Below are 21,648 nucleotides of genomic sequence, written 5' to 3'. Positions count from 1 at the left end.
TGAAAAGAAGTAAGAATAGTACAGTAATAGGTGTATACAGGTTATAGCACATATCTTGGAGTGAACCACCTAGTGATGAGGAAAGTACGAATTTGGAAAACCCCGAAACGAAATTACAATAGAGAAAGTACAGGGAAGAAAACTACCTACGTAAATCCTTAAGGGCTGCCAAACACGTACTACTTAATTGATACCCAGTGTCCCTGTTGAAATTATTAGGGCGTTTACGTATTTCCACAGCTTCCCGTATAATCCTAGACCTGTAGTGTTCAGTGTGGGTAAGAGCTCGAATATCTTCGAACACGACATCATGTCCCGTTGATAGGGCGTGCTCAGCTATTCCTGGCTTGTCTGGCTGGTTGAGAAGGATATTTCGTTGGTGTCCCTTGATACGAGAACTAATATACCGGCAGGTTTGGCCAATGTATACCTTGCCACAAGTACAGGGTATTTTATACAACCCAGGGTGTAATAGTGGGGACAATTTGTCCTTGCTCTTGCCTAATAATGTGAGCAATATTTGTGACGGTGCCAAACACGATTTTTATATTGTGTTTGCAAAGGCCCTTGGTAATTCGATCTGTGGTATTGTGGATGAAAGGAAGGTAGGCAGTTCCCCTCAATTCTTCGTTCTGTGGGCTTCGCTTAGCCGTTCCTCTCGGATACAGGGCTCTACGAATCTGTACATCGTTGTAACCATTACCCTTGAACGCGACTTAAGAGTGTGTGCACCTCGTCCTAGATATCTGATGTCTCATAAATTCGTTTTGCCCTTGTGGTGAGTGTCATGAGAATGCCCTGTTTTTCTGCTCGATAGTGGTGAGAATTCGCATGGAGATAGCAAATTCTGTGAGTAGGGTTACGGTAGACGGTGTGCCCTAAGGAGCCGTCCGGTTTCTTTTTAACTAGAATATCCAAGAAAGAAAGGCATCCGTCCAACTCCATCTTCGTAATGAATTTAATTGAAGAATGCTGCTGACTTAAGTGGTTTACAAATAGGTAAAGTTTCTCAGGATCTTCTGCCCAGACCAAAAATGTTTCATCAAAATACCTCCACCAGATCATCAGTTTGACGGGTGCCGAAGCAATAGCCTCCTCCTCTAAATGCTCCATAAAGAAATTAGCCACTAAGGGGTAAAGTGAACTTTCACCTTATTTTCTGATACGGCAAAATCCCAAAAGTGTATTATCATGTCTACAATTATGGGCCGTGAAAGCATCAATCTAAAATATGAACTTTCAGGCAGCGGTTATTTCACCGGCCCGATACTTAATTTCCAGCTGCTCAAGTGCAAGGGAGTCTCCTTCATTTTTCGCAATGCCATTGGAGAAAGGTTCAGGAAGTTGTCCTCTCCCAAACGTATAAAACAAGTGAAGACGTAAGGCAGTGCATCAGAATGTGTGTAGCACTGGCTTTCCTCAAGCCGGAGGACAACGAAGAAGGGTGTTTCTACAGTATATACACAGTCAAGCCCCTGCGGCAGATTATTTGAAGGATTTATTTTTACTGCTTCGCCGAGCAGTGGCTAGACAATCCTCACATGCCACTTTCACTGTGGAACTGTCGTGAAAACGTCACCGAACAAAAAATGCCGTTAAAGGATGGAATTCTGTCAAATCGTCTAATAAAAATTCTTCGTCCCCGCTTCAAGGAGGTGGTATCTTGTTTGAAATAAGAATCTGAAACATCTGATTTTCAAATAGCCAGAATGGATATGAAAATCGAAGGTTCGAAGAGAAGAAAGAAATAACGAAAGAATCAAACTACGGCTATGGGCAAATATTTAGGACAGTATCTTACGTCATCAATATAGACTGAAACATGTGGCAGCATTACGACAAAAACATTGCAAATACTTCACAGCAAAATTTGTAAATAATCAAGATTGTATAAATATAACAAAGCAATAGGTGCATTTTTTAAAATGCGACTAGGCCTATCTCTATAGGCCACAGGATTGTATATATGACCAAGCAATAGCTCCATTTAAAATGGGATTAGACGTAAATTACTATTTACTAGTTACTGCTGGATTGATATTTACTTAAATGAATACGTGCGTTAATCATCCGAGATGTCATTTTCTGTTGTTTTTTTATCATCAGTATGGCCTATTTTGATGGAATTGTTCAAATGAAGAAATGTGTTGAAAGGTTCCTATCTACAAGCATTTTCAGTATTTACAAAACGAAAGTAAGGAAGAAATCTAAGAAAATCGCATGGCAGATATGAAGGTTTAAAATAGATCGGGTGGATTGTAGGCTATTCATTATCCTGAAATGACAGTAGAGTTAGAGAAATCGAGTCGCACCGCTTATTTTCTTAAACAATATTTAAGAAGTATTAATTATGCACTTGCTCACCCTCATCTGACTATCTTACCATGATCCGGCCACAATAAAACCAAAGGTGACCCTCCAACTATAGAAGTGCTAAAAAATACAATCATTCTAATTATTGCATTCTAGATAAGATTACATTTTAAGAATTCTATTCCCAGGGAAATACTGTAAGTATTATAAACCTACATATTCATTAGTATTGTTCAATTCAATCACTAGTGATCTGCATTTAGGGCAGTTGCCCAGTTGGCAGATTTCCTATCTGTTGTTTTCCTAGGCTTTTCTTAACTGATTGCAAATAAATTGGAAAGTTATTGAACATTTCCCATGCTTAGTTATTCCAATCACTAACTCCCCTTCCTATAAACGAATATTTGCCCCAATTTGTCCTCTTGAATTCCAGCTTTATCTTCATATTGTGATCTTTCCTACTTTTAAAGACACCACTCAAACTTAGTCGTCTACTGATGTCATTCTACGTCATCTCTCCACGGCCAGATCGGAACATACCACTTAGTCGAGCAGCTCGTCTCCTTTCTCCCAAGTCTTCCCAGCCCAAACTACGCAACATTTTTAACGCTACTCTTGTCGGAAATCGCCCAGAATAAATCGAGCTGGTTTTTGTGTGTGTATATTTTTTCAGTTCTTGAATCAAGTAATCCTGATGAGGGTCCCATAACTGGAACCATACTCTAGTTGGGGTTTTAAAACAGACTTATATGCCCTCTCCTTTACACCCTTACTACAACCTCTAAATACCCTCATAATCATGTGCAGAGATTTGTACCCTTTATTTACAATCATATTTATGTGATTTTCCATATGAAGATCTTTCCTCATATTAATACCTAGGTACTTACAATGATCCTCAAAAGGAACATTCATCCCATAAACGCAGTAATTAAAACTGAGAGGACTTTTCCTATTTGTGAAACTCACAACCTAGCTTTTAATCCCGTTTATTATCATACCATTGCCTACTGTCCATCTCACAACATTATCGAGGTCATTTTGCAGTTCCTCACAGTCTTTATATTTATTACTCTGTATAGAATAACATCATCTGCAAAAAGCCTTATCTCTTATTCCACTTCTTTACACATATCATATATATATACGAAAACATAAAGGCTTTGAAGAATTCCTCTCTTAATTATTATAGATAGGATAACGATTCGCCTACTCTAATTCTCTGAGTTCTACTTTTTAGAAATATTGCCACCCATTCAGTCACTCTTTCGTCTAGTCCAATTGCACTAACTTTAGCCAGTAGTCTCCCACGATCTATCCTATCAAATGCCTTAGATAAGTCAATCGCGATACAGTCCATTTGACCTCCTGAATCCAGGATATCTGCTATATCTTGCTGGAATCCTGCAAGTTGAGCTTCAGTGGAATAACCTTTCCTAAACCCAAACTGCCTTCTAACGAACCAGCTATTAATTTCGCAAGAATGTCTAATATAATCAGAAAGAATGATTTCCCAAAGCTTACATGTAATGCATGTCAAAATGACTGGCCTGTAATTTTCAGCTTTGTCTATCACCATTTCCTTTATACACTGGGGCTACTATAGCAACACTCCATTCATTTCGTATAACTCCTTGATGCAAACAATAAATAAGTTCTTCAGATATGGTAATATATCCCAACCCATTGTCTCTAGTATATCCCCAGAAACCTTATCAATTCCAGCTGATTTTCTAGTTTTCAACTTTTGTATCTTAGTGTAAATGTCATTGTTATCATAGGTAAATGTTAATACGTCTTCAGTATTAGTCACCTCCCCTATCTGGACATTATCCTTGTAACCAACAATCCTTATATGCTGCTGACTAAATACTTCCGCCTTTTGAAGATCCTCGTATACACACTCACCTTGTTCATTAATGGTTTTTGGAATGTCCTTCTTGGAACCTGTTTCTGCCTCAAATTACCTATATATACCCTTTCATATTTCACTAAAATTGGGTATGATTGCCAATTGAGCTTGACATCATATTATCCTTAGCTGACTTCTTTGCTAGATTCAATTTCCTAGTAAGTTCCTTCAATTTCTCCTTACTTTCATTGCCATTTCTAACTCCATTTCTTTCCAACCTGCACCTTCTTCTTAGTCTCTTTACTTCTATGTTATAACATAGTGGATCTTTACCATTCCTTACCAAATTTAAAGGTACAAACCTGTTTTCACATCCCTTAACAATTGCTTTAGACCAATCCCAGAGTCTGTTTAAATTTTTATTTACCGTTTTCCACCGATCATAGTTACATTTTGAAAACTCCCTCCTGCCTGTTTTATCAACCATATGGTACTGCCTAATAGTCCTAATTTTAATCTCTTCCTTTCTTTCACTATTTTGAATTACCACAAAAACAGCTTCGTGATCACTAATACCATCTATTACTTCGGTTTCTCTATAGAGCTCATCTGGTTCACTAGCACCACGTACAGAATATTCTTCCCTCTAGTTGGTTCTATCAGTTTCTGAATCAGCTGCCTTTCGCATATTAACTTATTTGTCATTTGTTGGTCATGCTTCCTGTCGTTTGCATCACCTTCCAAATTGACATTTGGTAAATTGCAATCACCCGCTACCATCACGTTCCTTTCTATATAGTTTCCCACATAGCTGATTACCTTATCAAGAAATTCTGGATCAGCGTCAGCGCTACCCTTTCCTGGTATGTATTTAAATTAATTAGTTTCAGTTGTAGGTTCGTTTTTTGCGAAATAATTTTATTTCTTGTGACATAATTACAATAATCCTACATATTCTTTAACAATGTTCGTCTTGACAGGTATTAGAGTTGTATCCTAAGTTAAATGTGATGCTTTGGGTACAAAATGACGAACAAAGTGTTAGTATGTCAAGTGAAATTAGTGTTGAGTCATCAAGTCCTGACCTTGGTTGATTATTAAAAATACCAGTTAATGATAGTCATAAATAGCATAAAATTTCAAACGTGGATTGAATACGCAGGTCTTAGGTAATATATCCATGTAGTTGACGACGCTTACGAACATTAGTTACTGGTGAAAAAAATCCAGGCAAGAAACAAAGAAAGAAACGAGAGAAAGAAGGAAAGAAAGCATGAACGAAAGGATAAAAGGACGACTTCAGGTGGTGCCAACAAAATTATATAACTCAGAGTCAAGGCTGTGTCGGAATGAGCTTTTTGCTGAGCAATGCTTACCTTGCAACTTGACGGTCTATATTATAAGTGATTTTATAAATGAAGCAATTAGTGGAAAAAAAGCAAATATATACCCTACATTCCGGCGTATAATCAGACATAACACTGGGAGAGTATTTAATTAAACGTCATTTATGAAAATAATCACCATAACGATAAACATTACATTATAATAAATCAAACATACAGAAGACATTCTTCTCATAGAACTCATAGGTCTGGTCTACAATTGAGGTCATAGTCGTGAATGAAACTCCACAGCCTGTTTCCAGTCAGTGACCGCGTCAGGAATGGAATGAATGAAGCCCCCATCTAGCGGCGAGGATAGGAATTGTGCCGACTGCCGAAGCCTGTCGCACTCCTCTGGGGCAATGATTAATGAATGACAACTGAAATGAAATTATATTGGAGAGTGTTGCTGGAATGAAATATGACAGGAAAAACCGGAGTAACCGGAGAAAAACCCGCCCCACCTCCGCTTTGTCCAGTACAAATCTCACATGGAGTGACCGGGAATTGAACCACGGAACCCAGTGGTGAGAGATCGGCGCGCTATCGCCTGAGCCACGGAGGCTCTTAATCATAATCGTACAGCCTACTGAGTATAATAATTGACAGCTGATTACTAGAAATTATAGCACCAGGGATGTTAGCCTTTGTTTAAAGGCACACAACAACTACTGTTATTGTAACAGACAGTACGTTGGTCACCCATATCAAGCACTGAGATTCAAGGTCAAATTCTTAGGTACAATTATTTATTTTCTTGACAATGATTTAATAGTTCTTTAAAGTCACTGTGTCTTAACATATAGCAGAATTTAATTTTAGTTAAAGCAAGATGATTCATTCGTGTAAAAAATATTAGTAAGCAAAGTCGTAGTTTTCTGCTTTCTTAACTGAAAATTTGGTGCCTTAAAAAGTCCGAGTTTGGTTGGGTGGTAGTTGCTCTATCTCTTTGGTTTAAGCGTCTGGAACGGCAATACGGCATGTCATGAAGGTTGCAAGGATAGTTCAAATGGTTAATATTCAGGGAGCTATATATAAGGTGATGATGCAATTGAATTCCTCACAGCAGAATAAATTAGTCCAACTGATGTTCAAACAATGTGTACGAAATGAGTAGGCTATAGAGACAAGATAGTTGACATCAGGACGGGTGGATGAGACACTCGGACGAAGGAACAAGTAATATTGACCAGCCTAGAAACAACACACCATTGACAAGACGCACCACGTGGCAACTACTAGCTTTGGAAGAACAGTGATGTGGTTATCAACATTGAGGAACTTGGCTGAAGGAAAATTTGCGCTCAGTGCGTCTCAAAAATACTGAGGAATAAACATCAAGGATCCCCAGGAGGTATGTACTAGTGATCAAAAGTTAAGCTCATTAAGACTAGAAACATGGAGAAAAACTATTGAAAATATTTATCAAGAAGTGTTAGGAGCTCATCTTACGAGCATAGGCTGGATTACCATATTTTAACCCGGGGTGGGGTTACCATAAGGTAAAGTTTAAAATCTGGTGGAAGTCGTATCAAATGGTTTAAACACATTTTTCACTGGCTTGGACCTTTTATTTTTAGGAAACCCGTTTCAGAGACAATGTTATCATAGTACCGTATATGTGCAAGTATGGCAAAGTAGTACTGTCCTACTCCTAACAATTCAACACAATCAGTATTACTGGAGATAAATGAAATGGCGTATGGCTTTTAGTGCCGGGAGTGTCCGAGGACAAGTTCTGTGGCAGGTCTTTTGATCTGACCCCGTAGGCGACCTGCGTGTCGTGATGAGGATGAAATGATGATGAAGACGACGCATACACCCAGCCCCCGTGCCAGCGAAATTAACCAATTGTGGTTAAAATTCCCGACCCTGCCGGGAATCGAACCCGGGACCCCTGTGACCAAAGACCAGCACACTAACCCTTTAGCCACGCAGCCAAACATTACTGCAAGTGTATTGGTGTCATTTCTCTGCAACACATTTTTCCTACTAAAGTTGCACATGTCATCTTGTTGTAAGAAGTTCTTAAAGCACTTATTTCATCAAAAAGTACAAAGTCATCAATAATAATATTAACACCCTTTGAAATTCCACACTATTTTCTTGCCAGTGTGGCTCTTTCTTTTTTCAAGGGAACCAATAAAATACAGACATCACTATAGTGTGTAATCCATTTAGATAATAATGCCTAACAGTATAAAAAGCATGCATGTCGTTCTGAAATGAAAAAATGAAAATCCACAGCCTATTTTCAGTCATTCAGCCGGGTCGGGAATGGAATGAATGAAGCCCCATCTAGCGGCGAGAGTCGGAATTGTGCCGGCTGCCGATGCCTGTCGCACTCCTCTGGGGCAATGAAAAATGACTGACAGATGAAATAAAATTATATTGGAGAGTATTACTGGGATGAAAGATGACAAGGAAAACCGGAGTACCCGGAAAAAGACCTGTCCAGCCTCCGCTTTGTCCAGCACAAACCTCACATGGAGTGGCCGGGATTTAAACCACAGAACCCAGCGGTTGGAGGCCGGCGCTCTGCCGCCTGATTCACGGAGGCTCACTCATTCTGAAATATGGCAACTAAATGATCATTTTCAGATTTAGTAATAATGGCCTTTACTTTTAAAGGAGCAAAACGAGTTTCTTCCTTTTCGCGCAGATGTAAGGCAGTATTCTGTAAAACAGAACAGACTTAAGTTATACAGCTGTTTCCTTTTCACCTTCTATGTACACATTTTGTAAGAAACTCATTGTACTGTGTAGACGAAACAACTGGAGGATCGGATAAAACTGAACTGGGGTTGAGGGAAGGGTCTCAAAAAAGCGGGTGGTCTCCGATAAAAATTAGTAATATGGTAACCTTAGCATGGGCAAGAAAACTGCCAGCATCAAATGGGTTCGTGAGCGAAACGTAAATAAAGCACAGTGTATCAGAGCAATAGTGCCGCATTCTACGATGGTCTCTCATATAAACTCAGACCGAACGCACAGTGTTTGTACTCTGCGCTACGGCAGCTGCCTCAGCCGAACTTATGCCGCGTGCGGCCGCCCTGCTTTAAGCGTGTATACAATCTTATATGAAATCTTACCTTATAAAAAATGCTGGAAGTATCGTCCTTCCTGGGTTATACAGGCATTGTATCTGGTAACCACATTCTGGCCGATGCGAGTGAGTTCTACCACTGTAATGTTTCTGATTTCATTCATAATGTTTTCTTTCACTTCCTCCAATGTGTGAGGATTTGTTCGATACACTTTTTCTTTCATTTTAGCCCACAAGTAAAAAATCACACACTGTTAGATCTGGAGAACAAGGGGGAAATAGACCAGCACTAATCACTCTGTCTGCAAACACTTCCGAGATTGTAAGAAAAGAATCTTCTACTGTATGAGCAGGCTGAATCTTGTTGGAACCACCCACGCGATTATTCTTCTTCCTTTAATTGATGGAAGAACGGCGTCATAATATCATCTTGGTTCCTCTCTGCATTTACTGCCGTCTCGAAAATAGTAAAAAATAAACGGCCCAATTATTCGTATTGCACTAACAGCACATCAAACACCAATCTCCCTATCATAATGAGGGACTTCATAGCGAGAGTTATGACTAGGGCTGAAAAAGACCTATAAATTGGCTAAAAAAACTTATAAAAAGACTTTAAAATATAAAAAAGATCATAAAAACCGGCAAAAAGGATGTAAAAATGCGATTCAAATTCATTCATAATTTTAGTTTAATTACATATTTAATGAAGGAATATAATGTTTTAAAATGCAACATTCTGGTGGTATGCGACATACAGTGTAAAATATATATGAGTGAAATACTTCTTCTTTCGGACATTATATATTTTTAGATTAACATAGGGTAATAACAAAAAAGGAATTGAGAAGCTATCTGACGGTGAGATAGCGGCTCCGGTCTAGAAAGCCAAGAATAACGGCCGAGAGGATTCGTCGTGCTGACCACACGACACCTTGTAATCTGCAGGCCTTTGGGCTGAGCAGCGGTCACTTGGTAGGCCAAGGCCCTTCAAGGGCTATAGTGCATTGGGGTATTTAATAAAAAAGGAATTCGGTGTTTATTAAAATAAGTACCTGCAGAATTTTAAATGAAATAGTTTTTTTCCATCTAGAATGAATTAAGGGAACCCACAATGGACATTATGCCTTTGCTGGCAGGACCTAGTGTTTACAGTCCACTATGTCTTCTGGTATGGGCTAGAGCAATTTTGTTACTTTCATAGATCTGTCTTTGTCTTTTCCTTGGCTTAGACAATATGACTGAGGTATGAGTGATGCTAGTAATGTCAATCCTTATGCAGCCAGTCCCTGCTATGAATGGTGTGAAAATGTTGTTCATAGGGTCGGTTGGTGTATGCACTTCAGTGGGCTTGGCGTCCGACTCGTTGGCTGAACGGTCAGCGTACTGGCCTTCGGTTCAGAGGGTCCCGGGTTCGATTCCCGGCCGGGTCGGGGATTTTAACCTTAATTGGTTAATTCCAATGGCACGGGGGGCTGGGTGTATGTGTTGTCTTCATCATCATTTCATCCTCATCACGACGCGCAGGTCGCCTACGGGAGTCAAATAGAAAGACCTGCACCTGGCGAGCCGAACCCGTCCTGGGATATCCCGGCACTAAAAGCCATAGTGGGCTTGGCAGACTGATATGTAATAGCAACTTCTGGCTCGGTGGGGAAAGCAACGGGAAACTACCCCACTCTTCATTTCCCTAGTATGCCTCTTCAGTGATGCCTAGGCCATCTATGACAGCTGATGGCGGAGCTGTTGAGGATCCCACCAGCGGCATCGCTGACGGACTGAACATATATACAGTACAATGGACATCCCCGAGAAGGAAATGAAATTAGTGTAACTGGAATCCTATTTGGCTAACCACACTAGGGTTACAGAAATTGGAATTCGGAAACCTTACCTGAGATGGCTTTGTAGTATATCATAATAGTCTTCCCCAGGTTCTTAGATGTAAAGGATCGCCGGTTTTCAGACAGCACGTTGCGAAACATCGAAAAACGTCTGTCCATATCAACGGATGTTAAGGGTTCATACTTGAAGCTACTGAGATTTTCCTCTTCAAAAACACTTGCATCGAAATTTTCTCCTTTCAGTATTTCACTCATCTTGCACATAATTTGATACCCCTGTTTTTTCAAGTACTCGTTTCATTTCTCATTTTCATTTCATTTTCTGTCTTATTACAGAAAAGATGTGTAAGAGGTGATGTATGGACTAATGATGATTCGAACTGAGAATGGGCAGTAAGTTACAAATGTAGTCGAAAGAAGATTAAGTTGCCGTTAAGACCTAAATAAATAGGCTACTAAGAAAGGATGTATAAGCCAAAAAACGCCGAAAAGGCAAAAGAAAAAGACACATAGAACTCATCATTTTCTGGCTTACAGTGGCCCAGTATGAACATATGTTGAACCTCGTCTTCGGTCACTCGACAAAAAAATTATTTTTCTACAACTTCCGCGCCGTAGTTATGACTCGTTAACCTACACGACCATTAAGATGAAATCAGAACTTTGACGTACGAAAATATGGTGCTGCAATGATAACTGTCTCACCATGTTAACAGCTGAGATTCAGACTGGCGACTCATGTTTGCCAGGTCGAACACGTGCAGGTTGCTTGCACGGTCAAGAACTATGCGCGCGCCTCCTATACTGCAGCTGGCGTAGCCCAGAGTACAAACACCGTGCGTTCGGTCTGGTTTTATATGAGAGACCCTGTATATTGTCTTCTCATTGTGATTGAACAGCAGTCTCGTGGTAAAGTGTGCACTGCGCAATAACCATACACACTAGCACATAAACGTCAGTAGGACTCGTTTTCCAAGGGAATAATCATCATACACTGGAAGCAGGTCAGGCACAGACAAAAGTCTCAGCAAGTTGTGATGGTGATTATTGTTTTAAGAGGAAGTACAGCTGTGCAACCATCCTCTGCTAACTTTAATCAGACGGGAAAAAATTGAAGAAGTCCAACACTTCGAAAAATGAAAGTATCGGCCAAAGAAAGAAAATGTCCACGAAGGCGTGAAAATGAGACTCCCTGGGTCTGGAAAACCTAACACCGTCGGGATCGGAAAAGAACAAGAAATGCCTAAGGGTGGTCGGATATACAAGTACAAAGAAATAATGAAAGAACAAGCATTTTCTTTCGACGACCAGGATGCGATCACAGTGCAGGAAAACTCCAAATCTGTAGGCAAGAACGCTACCAATAGACTACCGCTAACAAGCTGGCTGGGTGAGTACAATAAGTATACAACTGCCCCATACTATTTACGTCCGCTATTAAGACACGAACTATCAATAAAAAATCGATGACCCGAACGTAGGCGGGGTATCCTTGTAAAAGTGGTTGCCTCTCGCGTAATTTCAAACTCTGGGAAAGTGCCTTATTTCAAGTCTCGGGGGATTTAACCAAATTCCTGGCCTAATATTAGTATAAGTTACAGTACGGTACGCATACTACTAGTCACCTCTATATCACTGGTTTAGGGTTTCCGCACATTCTCCTTTTTCTGGGTTTGACCTTTTAACATCAGAAAGTCCTGCTCATTGGATGAATGGTCAGCTTAGTCACCTTAGGTTCAGAGGGACCCAGGTTCGATTCCCAGGTAAGTCGGAGGTAAGGTAAGGGTGTATTCTTCACGAAGGTAGGTCCGAACCTCCGCAGAGGTGTGCCTGAGCCGGAGTGGCCAGTTCCTTTTCGCTCCTCCATTTCCCTACCTCTCACCAACAGCGCGTGACAATCCATCCAAATCTTGACCACGCCCAATGTTGCTTAACTTCGGAGATCTCACGGGATGCGGTGTTTCAACACGGCTACGGTCGTTGGCAGGTAAGTCAGAGATTTTAACCTTACTGTTTGTACTGTCCCCAACATCTCTGCAACTCACATTCAACTACATTAACATGCAGTTTCCCATGTACGATAGATGCCACCCACCCTCGTCGGAGGGCCTGCCTTACAAGGGCTGTACCATGCTAGCAATCGCCCCACGATGTTAAATATTAAAAACATCAGAAAAATATCCGGCAAGATTTTTGTAAACTTGAGAAACTTTTCTCATTTTTGGAGACGAAATAAATACAAATTTTTAAGACGGATCACTAATATTTTCATAGTTCCGACATTAGCGTGAGTGTCTGTATTGATCTTGGTACACCTGTTCACTAACCACTTTCAATCGTTTAAACGGGCGTTGTGACTAAGACACCCAGCGAGTTGCCTATCGTACGGGTCGTGAATCTGTGAGCTTAACATTTGGAAGATGGTTGATTCGAACCCCAATGTCGACAGTCCTCAAGATGACATTGCGAGGTTTCCGATTTTCAGACCAGACATATGCTGGGGCTGTACTTTATTTAAGTCCATGCTCACTTCCTTCATCCCTGCGTTACCGGAAACCTGTATGTGTTGTGCGACGTTAAACCACTAACAAAAAAAGAAAATGGTTTGGAGAGATGCAGAAGAAACCACCAACTACCTTTACAGACGTTGCAATCAATCACCACTGATCTGAATTTAGGGCTGTCTGCCAGGTGATTTCCTATCAATTGATTGTTTACCAAATATTTTCTGAAGTGATTTCAAAGATGATGGAAATCTATGGAACATCTCCTTAGGTATTTTTTTTCCGATCTCTAACTCCTCTTCCTATGAACGAATATTTGTCTCAATTTGTCCTCTTGAATTCCAACTTTACCTTCATATTATAATCATTCCTAATTTGAAAACGCCATTCCTCTCCTAATGCCGTTCCATGCCATATCTGATACACTGATAGCTCGAAACATACCGCTTTGTCGAGCAACTCGTCTCCTTACTTCCAAGTCTTCTCAACCTAAAGTTTGCAACATTTTCGTAACACTAATCTTTTGACGGAAATCACCAAGAACAAATCGTGCAGCTTTCCTTTCGATCTTTTCCAGTTCTCGAATCAAGTAAACCTGGTGAGGACCCCATACACTGGAAACATGTTCTAATATTTACAATTTGTTTTACGTCGCCCCGACACATATGGGTTTTATAGCGACGATAGGATAGGAAAGGCTTAGGAGGGGGACGGAAGCGACCGTGGCCTTTATTAAGGTACAGCCCCAGCATTTGTCTGGTGTGAAAAACTACAACCTCTAAACACCCTCGCAACCTTATGAAGAGATCTTTAACCTTTATTTACAACCTTATTAGTGTGATTACCACAATAAAGATCTCGTGGAACAGTCATAAAAATTTATGACATACGCTGTTTTGATCACTTTCGTAATCTAATGAAGTTCTAGAAAATGATAAAAGGAAGCAAAGTGAATCTGATAGTTAAGTGTGGTATAAATATTTTAAATAGAGTCGTCATAGTGTCACTGAAAATACTTAAAAAATGATGAACAAATATATCCATTTTGTCGACCATCCTCGATCTGATTAGCGAAAATGTATATTTTTGTTGTGAACATGTAAATACCAAGGAACATGAGAAAGCTTAATTACCTAACTGTTAAAATGAAATGGCGTATGGCTTTTAGTGTCGGGAGTGTACGAGGACATGTTCGGCTCGCCAGGTGCAGGTCTTTAAGATGCGACTCCCGTAGGCAACCTGCGCGTCGTGATGAGGATGAAATGATGATGAAGACGACACATACACCCAGCCCCAGTGCCAGCGAAATTAACCAATGACGGTTCAAATTCCCGACCCTGCCGGGAATCGAACCCGGGATCTCTGTGACCAAAGGCCAGCACGCTAAGCATTTAGCCATGGAGGCGGACACTTAACTGTTGAAGTTACGTAATGTCGGTAATGATGATATCTGATATCAAAGCGAGAGAGATTTTTGAAGGGTGGAAGGAAGTTATTTCGGACTCTTTGTTCATAATCATTAATAAATACACATCCCGTTTGAGTTTCAACAACGCCTTCTTGTTCAACATAAGCGTTTTCATACTACAGTATAACAAGGCAATACCGTGCTTGCAGTTGTGGTTTTCTTTTCTTTTACTCTCGCCGTGAGCGTGTGACAACGAAAAAACATGTGGCTTCCGTTATAAGGTGTTCAAGAACAAAGGGTTTTAAAAATGAATTTCACTATAAATTGAAAAAATGAACACGAGAGAAAAAACTGTCTCAGCCTTCAACTATTGGTAGGCTACATCAGTTCGGCCCGTATTCACCACCGTCAGTTACTGTTATCTTATATTTCAAAATTTGGATAATGTCATTATCTCGGATAATGCTCAATTTTGTATTCAACACATAATTTATTAATGCATTTTACCAAAACTAAGTTTTCGTTTCAATCTGAATTTGAACCTTAAAATTTTCATACTGACGCACGAAAAACAAATGACTACGTGCTACCGCCTCTACCGAATTGTAAACAAGTTTTAGATTCCATTCGGGTTTTGCGAATAATTTTTCATAAATTACAGTATGTCCGCTATTGACCAGAAACGAAGAAAGAAGCTTAATATGATTTTCCAAGAGAATGAATCGTTATTCAATTTGGTGGCAGAAAGCATTGACATAATAGAGAATAAGAAAACAAATTATAGTCCATACATTGTACATTTCACTCAGAAATTAAGGCAGTATTCCTTAATTCATTAAAAAGTCATCCAGTCGTGTACCGAACAAGGGTTACGTCTCATTCTTTTTTTCTTGCTAGTGGCTTTACGTCGCACCGACACACCGTCTTATGGCGACGATGGGATAGGAAAGTCCTAGGAGTTGCAAGGAAGCGGCCGTGGCTTTAATTAATGTACAACCCCAGCATTTCCCTGGTGTGAAAATGGGAAACCACGGAAAACCATATTCAGGGCTGCCGACAGTGGGATTCGAACCCACTATCTCCCGGATGCAAGCTCACAGCCGTGCGCCCCTAACCGCACGGCCAACTCGCCCCGTAAGGTTACGTCTCAAAACTCACGGGCTATACTTAGTAACAAATACAGTACACCAAAACTCACGACTACAAACTGGTAGCTAAAGTAAACATTCTAATGAGTCTCAAAATTCACGACTGCGGACAGCAGGTGTTTGCGATGACTGAGCAGGAGGGATGAGGTGCACGGTGACTCACGCTTCCCTTCAACTCGTGTTTTTCCACCGACTTATGGCAGTCACCCAAGTAGCAGATTGCCTATCAGTTGTTTATCTAGTCATTTCTTAAATAATTAATTTCAGAGCCCCTGGGGCCCCTTTTTAGTCGCCACTTACAACAGGCAGGGGACGCTGTGGAAGTTATTCTGCCACGCCGACTCAAAAGGGAAAAGTAATGGTTAGTGAATGTGTATTATTATCATTGTTTTTAAAATATTTTGCTGTTGCTTAAAGCTAATATGATGTATTTTTTCCCTTTCAGATACATTAATAATACTGGCGTGTGGCCTCCGGAGAGTTACACTTTAGAGTTGACGCCGTACAGGTGACCTGCATGTCTGTGAAGTAAAAGCCCTACCGAAGATGAAGTATAATGCTGAAGACGACACGAACACCCAGTCGCCGAGCCATAGTAATTAACTAATGCTGACCATTTATACATGCAGCCGGACGACGTAAAATTAAAGTAGGTATATTGCCCGCTGCTAGTTAAAAGAAACTGCCAGTTGGTAGTACTCAGGCTTAGTTCCATTTACTTCAATAAGGAAATTTATTTAGAGATATTAGAGATCAAGACAATTAATTCACCGAGCTCGATAGCTGCAGTCGCTTAAGTGCGGCCAGTATCCAGTAATCGGAAGATAGTGGGTTCGAGCCCCACTGTCGGCAGTCCTGAAGATGGTTTTCCGTGGTTTCCCATTTTCACACCAGGCAAATGCTGGGGCTGTTCCTTAATTAAGGCCACGGCCGCTTCCTTCTCATTCCTAGGCCTTTCCTATCCCATCGTCGCCAATAAGACCTATCTGTGTCGGTGCGACGTAAAGAAAAAAAAAGACAGTTAATTCACTCATTTAGTTTCAACATTTGGAGATTCATTTGGAAAAAGGTGTACGGTAGTTCTTCCTTTGTAAGCCTTCATCTATTCGCTTATCAATTTTCTGCCCGACACACTTAAACCGAAAAATGTATCCATGACACATTCGATTATTCTGCGCAATATAGCTGAATTATGTAAATGAGGAGTGAAAAAAAATGGATTGTTTAAGTGTATTTGTGTGAGGAGGGAGTATAAAGAAGGTATATGTGATAGAATTGTGATAGATTAAGTGGGAATGTAGTTAAGGAGAAAATGTTGGCAGTATGGAAATTATGAAAGTACTGTAGGTCATAAAAAAAAATATTTTAAAATTTTTTTAAATGGTGTAGATGCCTTGATGAGGGGTGTAAAATTGAGGGATTCTTGATGTATATGTATTAAGTTTAATAGGATGGAAGAAATGGGATCTAACAGTTTGATGTAATTGAGGTGTTGTAGACTGAGAAGACGGAGTGAACTAATGGATTTGGAATGGAAACTGTATGTTTGTGTGTAAGTGAAATGTTAAAAACAAAAAAAGTCAAATTGTTTTAAGTGCGATATAAAAGGATTGTTAGTTGATGTCTGAGTCTGAAGCTTAATAAGGTGAGTCGGTTTGATATATGAAGTGTGGTGCGGTAGGTGGAGAAGACTGAGTGAACTAATGGACTTCGAATGAAAAACGTTTGTCTGTGTAAAAAAAAAAAAAAAAAAAAAAGTGTTAATTGTTTTAGGTGCGTTGATGAGGGATTTTAAATGGTTGTTAGCTGATGTTTAAGTCTTAAGTTTTATAAGGTGAGATGTAGATAGCGGGAGTAGTGCGTGAGAGGTGAGGGTGACGTATCAAGGGAAGAGGGAGGGGTGGGGGACTTGACCCCACTCCAAAGAAGTTAGACTTGGGCATGTCTGCACGGAAATGAAAAGGATAGGGAAGGTAGTATGCTGACAATGGACAAGAGTATGTGTGACGTACATAGCGGAAGTGTGTTGCAGGCCACCTGTTGGGTCTGGTTTCAGCCAGGGTGGCTTGTAACACATGATAAGGAAAGGAACACAGTGTTTGTCAGCGAGGGTCGGTGAGATACGATACCAGTTCTCACGTGGCAAGGCTGGTGGCTGCTGTAGACGGGTTGGTGGGCGTGTGTTCCATGCCAGGGCTGTTGCAGCGACCAGTCTAATTAATTTTTTTAAATTATTTTTTTAGGTGGTAGTCAGGGGTTGGGCTTTGGGTAGTTAGTAGTGCGGTATCGTCCTGCATGTGTGCTGGCTATCCGCGTACGTGTGGGATGATACTGAGTAGATGTAGAGGTAGTAAATGTAGTTAAGTAGTTTTAAGAGAGATGTAGTTGCTATTATTGCTTGTTTTCCTTTGTTTCGCTCTGTCTGTCTTTATTGCCTGTAAGCCGATGGTGTACACTAGGGTGGGCAATAAAGATATGTATGTATGTATGTAAATATAGCTGAATTATATGTGAAACTCATTCGATGATTTAATTTGATTATTCATTCGATTATTTAAATAATCGGATAAGTTACTCGATTATTCAAAGTACTCCATTATCGCATCACCAATAGTGGGGACATTTATCCATTCAAAGAAGAACTGGCCCTGCTCGTGAGTTTTGAGACGACACGCCGAGAATTTGTGTTAGGGCTACCTATGTGTTGGAAATTCCAGGTTATGTTCCATCATGGATAACAATGGCAGTGTCGAAACTTTAGAAAACCTAAAACATTTTTCAAAATCAGTGTCATCGTAGTCTTCAAAGCATGTAGCGCGTCCTTTTTATCCACCTAGGACGTCTTAATGCTTAATCCTGGTCATATTCTTCGCCGTGTAATTCCAGCCGTCTACGAGCTACCATCTTGAAAGGCTATTACTGTATCTTAGGTTTCCTGTTTCACCGGCCAACCTTCCTCCGGTAAAATTTTAAACCGAGATAATACCAGTTATCCGAAAAAAATATTCTTGGTGCATACAATATTGTAACTGTTATCCCGGTTTTCTTACCTATAAACTCGCGTTCGTGAATACGGGCCTTAGTGTGTGAATACAAATCACAGCAATGGATCAGCTATGATCCGGAAGTCCGATCATCTTTCATCATATTTCTAAATTAGAAATTAAGAGATTTCCTTCAAAGAAGTAGCTAGGAAATCATAGAACCGGTTTGGAGCCAAGATAAAACATGCTCGTGACACAGGATACTCTCAATGAAAGTCTTCAATGAGCGGAACTACGCTAGTGGTGGAATTAAATTTCGGCTGTAAATGATCTACAAGGAGAGGTGAACACAAAGGAGATGCTGGAAAAGTCGTTCGCCTTCAGCGCTCCAGATGTTCTCCAGCGGAGCACGGCCATTGTCCAGACAAGCAAATAAACTGCTCGCTCTGCCTTTTTTATCCGCACTTTATTTTGCTCATGTTGCTATTTCTTCGTACTTGCTGTTTGTAGCCACCTGCGCGTGGCACGCAGGTGGCACTTCGTCCCTAGTGCCCTATGGATGCAATTTAAGGTTATTTTAAACAAACTTTGGCCAGTCATTCTCTCATATTATATTTCAGAGACAAGGGCAGCCATTTTGAAAATGGTTAAGATCTGGTCCTAACAACCTGGTATCTCTAATGTAGGGCATGCATGAGATTCAGTAAAAGCTTTAACTCCAAATTCATAAGTACGCAGTCTGTATATGTTTGTAAGTTTAATAATAATAATAATAATAATAATAATAATAATAATAATAATAATAAAAATAATAATTGTACCGGGCGGTACACCTCTACGACGCAAATTCAAATATTGCGCCAGTCGAAACTCCTCTACAGGAGAATGCCTGAACTTTAACAAACTATATTAATCCAATGGTTTCTCGAAAGATGAGACCACAGTAAATTTGGTAATATTGAAGTGTCTGAACGGTGTCTATTTCGACTTGTATTTGTTTCCTCCGGATCAAGAATTTGGACGTTCTCTAATAGATGTCTCTACAAAAACTATAATAACGCACTCTGGTGTAAAGGAATGAACAGTCATGAAGAAATTTAACATTCATAAGTTTTGTTTTTGCTAAATTTTGTTCTGTGGTTTGAGAGTTGGCAATGTTAATCCTTTCTTTCCGCCAGTTTTCAAATTAGCCAATCCCGAATTTCTTAAATTAATTTTCGGCCAATTGGGGCTTTCTTCCCCAACCTGCTCTGTAACTGTGTTCTGTAACCAATAAACTGCTGTGGGTGTGTCTTATCATTCATGAAAGGTCTCGAAAGTTCCACGAGGGTATATAAACTGCTGATTTTCTTGTCTGGGGGCCACTTCAGTAACATCTCTCCTAGTGTGATTATGTAGCAGGGGGCGGGAAGCGCCTCTTTCTTCGGGCAGCGGTTCATCCATAAGGTAATGGCCATTTAATAACTTCATTTCTCGCTAGCTCAGCAGTTTAACCCTCGGGGCAGGTTCGAAACTTTTCTCATGTAACCTATCTTTAAAATGTAATAGACACTTGGTAAAACTTCGTCTCTTTAACTATAAATTGGGATAGAGAGTGCTAAACCCTCTCGAGCTCCACTCCTATTGTTTTGAGGTGACTTTGTTTTCACAACCGTTTCTTCCTTTCTTAATGTGAAAATGTCCTCTTGTACAAGTCACCTCTTTAGTATGGGATTAGCCCTTGTGTATGCGGCCTAATGCCAAGTAGGTTTTAAAAGTGTATTAGGAGTGCAAGTTACGCCTCCAGTCAAGTTGGTATTTTGGGCCATGTAATTAACCTGCTTCTTTACTGAATAGGCCCAGTAGGTTGGGTATTTATTACCCCTGTTCTTGGTATACCTTGAGGGCAGTTTGAAGTATAGTTTGTTGTGGCCTTTGATGAGCTTGAATCTTGAGAGCAGGTTTGCTCTTTCTTAAATTTGGTTTCTGTGTGCCTCGAGGAGGCTTAATATGGTAATCAGGAGCCAGTGCTCCTTGGCATGATTGGGGTTTTCTGACCCTTTGTTTGAACTTGGTATATAGGTAAAGTTGGGCTTATAGCTCAAGGTTCGTGAGTGTCGGGCTCGAAGCCCAAATTTTGTAATGAACTAAAATTGTACTTTCTTAATTTGTTGATCTGCTACTTGGTACCTGTTATATTCTGTTATTTATTTATCTTGAAAAGAAAATATAACCTTTGTTAAAGTTTTAAATTAACTTTAATTTCGTAAGTTGAGACCTATTTCACCCACCACCTTCTTTCACCTCTGCTGTTCCACAGATACCACCTCGGAATAATAATAATAATAATAATAATAATAATAATAATAATAATAATAATAATAATAATAATAATATGCCTTTGGAAAGACCAAAATAAAAACCAACATTAAGAATCCTCCAAAATATTTGAAAGTTGGGTGGTGGTGGTGGTGATTATTGTTTTAAGAGGAAGTACAACTAGGCAACCATCCTCTATATAACACTAATCAGAGGGAAAAAATAGAATGGGTCCGACACTTCAAAAAATGAAGGTATCGGCCAAAGGAAGACAAGGGCCACGAAGGGCGTGAAAATGAAAGACTCCCTAGCCCTCGCAAACCTAATAGCGTCGGGGTCGGAAAAGAACAAGAGTTGACCAAGAGAGGTCGGATAGGATAGATGAAAGTGAGGAGCCTGGCACAAGTAAGTGGAAGCAATACCAGGACTCAGCTAAGGGCCCCGTGGTCGCCAACCCACGCTCCAAAGTTCAGAGCCCCTGGGGCCCCTTTTAGTCGCCTCTTACGACAGGCAGGGGATACCGTGGGTGTTATTCTACCGCCCCCACCCACAGGGGTATTGAAAGTTGGGGAACAAAAATAGAGAGTGGAGGTGGTGATTATTGTTTTAAGAGGAAGTACAACTAGGCAACCATCCTCTGTATAACAATAATCAACCGAGCTCGATAGCTGCAGTCACTTAAGTGCGGCCAGTATCCAGTAATTGGGAGATAGTGGGTTTGAACCCCATTGTCGGCAGCCCTGAAGATAGTTTTACGTGGTTTCCCATTTTCACACCAGGCAAATACTGGGGCTGTACCTTAATTAAGGCCACGGCCGCTTCCTTCCCATTCCTAGGCCTTTCCTATCCGATCGTCGCCATAAGAC

General features: G+C 40.3%; 1 protein-coding gene across 1 annotated transcript in view; it reads right to left on the bottom strand.

Moving 5' to 3' along the window:
* LOC136872694 (peroxisomal leader peptide-processing protease) overlaps positions 1-21,648 on the bottom strand; it is a 1,469,308-nt gene that overhangs the window by 260,809 nt on the left and 1,186,851 nt on the right. The gene's annotated exons all lie outside the window — the stretch shown is intronic.

The sequence above is a fragment of the Anabrus simplex genome, chromosome 4 (genome assembly GCF_040414725.1).
Source record: "Anabrus simplex isolate iqAnaSimp1 chromosome 4, ASM4041472v1, whole genome shotgun sequence".
In the NCBI taxonomy this organism is placed as follows: Eukaryota; Metazoa; Arthropoda; class Insecta; order Orthoptera; family Tettigoniidae; genus Anabrus; species Anabrus simplex.
The sequence above is the reverse complement of the archived record's forward strand: the minus strand, read 5'-3'. Positions and strand labels throughout refer to the sequence as shown.